This window comes from Diospyros lotus, chromosome 4 (assembly GCF_014633365.1).
Source record: "Diospyros lotus cultivar Yz01 chromosome 4, ASM1463336v1, whole genome shotgun sequence".
Taxonomy (NCBI): domain Eukaryota; kingdom Viridiplantae; phylum Streptophyta; class Magnoliopsida; order Ericales; family Ebenaceae; genus Diospyros; species Diospyros lotus.
The window spans coordinates 31,654,458-31,657,465 of NC_068341.1; the positions used below are offsets into that span (position 1 = coordinate 31,654,458).

General features: G+C 34.7%; 1 non-coding gene across 1 annotated transcript; it reads left to right on the forward strand.

Annotated features, from left to right (window-relative positions):
- The first annotated feature begins 1,386 nt into the window (after positions 1–1,386).
- LOC127800856 (small nucleolar RNA R71) lies at positions 1,387–1,492 on the forward strand. The gene has a single exon (XR_008022882.1). It is a non-coding gene; the product is annotated as a small nucleolar RNA R71 (small nucleolar RNA).
- The last annotated feature ends 1,516 nt before the right edge of the window (positions 1,493–3,008 follow it).

A 3,008-nucleotide genomic window follows, 5' to 3' on the forward strand; every position in this document is an offset into this window, starting at 1 on the left:
TAAAGGTAATTGCCTCATCATAAATTCTAAGGATAAGTGTTCCTTGTCGGACATCAATCAAGGCTCTCCATGCGGCAAGAAAATGTATATCATAATCTTCTTCCAATTGAAGAGAAATAATGGTGGGTGTTGGTTCTTTTAATCCAAGCTTCCTAAAAATAGAAAATGACATCAAATTTATGCTTGCACCAAGGTCAAATAAAACTTTATCAAAATTAATTTCACCAATAGTGCAAGGAATATAAAAGCTCCCTAAATCCTTGAGTTTTGGTGGAAGCTTATTCTATAAGATGGCTGAACACTCCTTCGTTAGGTTGACCATTTCATGCTCCTCTAGTTTCTTTTTTTTTTTTTCTTCATAAGATTTCCTTTATGAATTTTGCATAGCTGGGCATTTGAGCTATAGCACTATCAAATGGTATGTTTACGTGGAGCTTCTTGAATACCTCTAGGAACTTCTCAAATTTCTTATCCAGTTTGTGTTTGCGCAACCTCTGAGGTAATGGAATTGGAGGAACATATGGCTTAATCGGTGGAGGAGTTAATTTCTCTTGTTCAGCTGCTACTTTAGGTTCATCAAGTTAATTTATTTTTTCCTGACTTATATTAGTTTCTTTTGCCAAACTTGATCTTTTAACATGAATTTTTGGTAGCTGCACTCTACTCTTTGTTGTGATTGCATTTACTTACTCCTTTAGGTTAACTTTTGTATTACTAGGCCACGTGCCTGGTTGCTTTTCAATGAAGATTTTCGCCAACTACCCAATTTGATTCTCTATATTCTTTATGGCTACATCAGTTCGTTCTTGAAGGTTCGAGACAACTTCTTCCCATCCCCTTTTTTCCTCTTGTGGTTGTCCTTGTTTTGGTGGATTTTGAATATTTAGACTGTTACCATATGAGAAGTGAAGATGGTTTCTCCATCCTGGATTGTATGTCTGAGAGAATTGGTTATTCAGCTGGCACTGAAAGTTCTATTAGCGTTGAAAATTTTGCACATAGGTGGCTTGCTTAGTCGATAAAGGATCCGTGATAATTAGTGGACAGTCAGATGACTGATGATTCGCCCCACAAGTTACACAAATAGGGAGAGATACTTGCGTCATATTAGCAGATGAGGAGTATTTTAATGCTTCCATCTATTTTAATAATGCATCAATTTTAGCAAGCATCAACTTGTTCACATCCACCACATGCATTCTAACTTTTCTTCTATGTTAACTCCTATCTAGCTACATTATAAATTACTCACTCATCATTTCGTAGAGGTTATATAATTCCCCAATTAATTTGTTTCGAATAGAGCCACTTGCTGTAGAGTCAACTGCAGAGTAATTATAAAGAGTTAACCCAGCGTAAAAATAGTAATTTTGCACTGGTAACGAAAAATCATGACTAGGCACTTCCTAAGCAACTCTTTGAACCGTTCCCGTGCTTCATGAAAGTTTTTAGATTCAGCTTGTTGGAAGGTAGAGATTTCATGCTTGAGCTTGTTGATCTTGGCAAGTGGAAAATATTTCAGTGTAAATTTCTAAACCAAATATACCCATGTAGTAATGCTACCAGATGGTAATGAGTCTAACCACTCCAGAGCTTTATTTTTCAAGGTGTGAGGAAAAAGTCGCATTTTAAGTGCTTCTTCATTGATACCTTGATACTTGAAATTTTTGCAATATTCCGAAAAGTAAGAGAGATGGTAATGTGGATTTTCATAACTTAGTCTATAGAAAGATATGTTGTTAGAGAATAAATTGATCACATATGGTCTCAACTGAAAGTTTTCGTGCCCATATGGAGGGTAAATTATACTAGACTGGTTCTCAATGACTGGAGGCATTATAAAATCCCCCATCTAGGTATCTCTTGATTAACTTTAGTTGCACGCACCAATAGGGCAAGATGATTGGTGGTGTCACCCATAGTATTTTCTTATTGGTCCATCTTTTCCCTTTGTTCATGACGTCTTTGATGAAAAGTTCATTCAATCTCCAAATCAAACTCAACAATATCACTACTTTTTGAAGGGCGCATGCACTATCTCAATCCAAACACACACAAAATCAAAATAGTTTAGTGTCAAAAACTAAAGGAATTAACACAAATGTTAAAGCTAATCTTAATTAAAACAATAATCAAAAGAACCAATCTCTGGAAAATGGGCCAAAAACTTGTTCGTTGATTTTTTATTCTGCAAGTGGACAGATAGTAACAAGTAATATAGTGACAAGTTTAGTGTCGAACCCTTGAGAATTAGCTATTAACACTTACTTTAATCATGCTTTGCTTTAACAAATCTCACACACAATTATAAACCTATTAACAATTGGCTCTATACTAACTAGAATTGATTAACGAACTACGGACACATAAAAGCAATTCTTTAGATTTCAAAGCTCAATAATCTAAGGCACTAGGGTTCATGAATCCATGTCGTTCTTTATATGACTTAATCCTTCATCACTCGAGTTTTCCACTTCTTACCATAGGTTGAAAATCAATTATCTTATGTCAATCGGAAGCCTTTCTCGATGGTCATTCAATTCTATGCTTATATATGAGATTAATTATCTTGAATCAACCTACGAATATATGAGCATGCATTCACTCTCACTGATCATCTCATAATGATTTCACAAGGCATAATAGTATCTCTATCTATTGTAGGACCTTATGTTGTTTATTACCATATGCCAATTTATATTGAATCTCTCGAAAGCAATATAAATCACAAACACGTTTTAATGATGATCAAACATCAAAATAGAATCAGAGTATAATAAATAATCAACTCGAAAGACAAGAACACAACAAAAGCGAGTAACTTCAAATTAAACCAACAAGAAACGAGGTTTCATGATTCACCCTAGTTGCCAAGAGTTTATATGGGCATGATTTCAACACATAGAAGAATAAAAGAATAGGAATTCATGAACTGGAACATCAGAAAGAATAGAAAAATACAACCCAACACTTGAGTGTCTTCTCTCCTTCCTTAATTTGATCTCTTC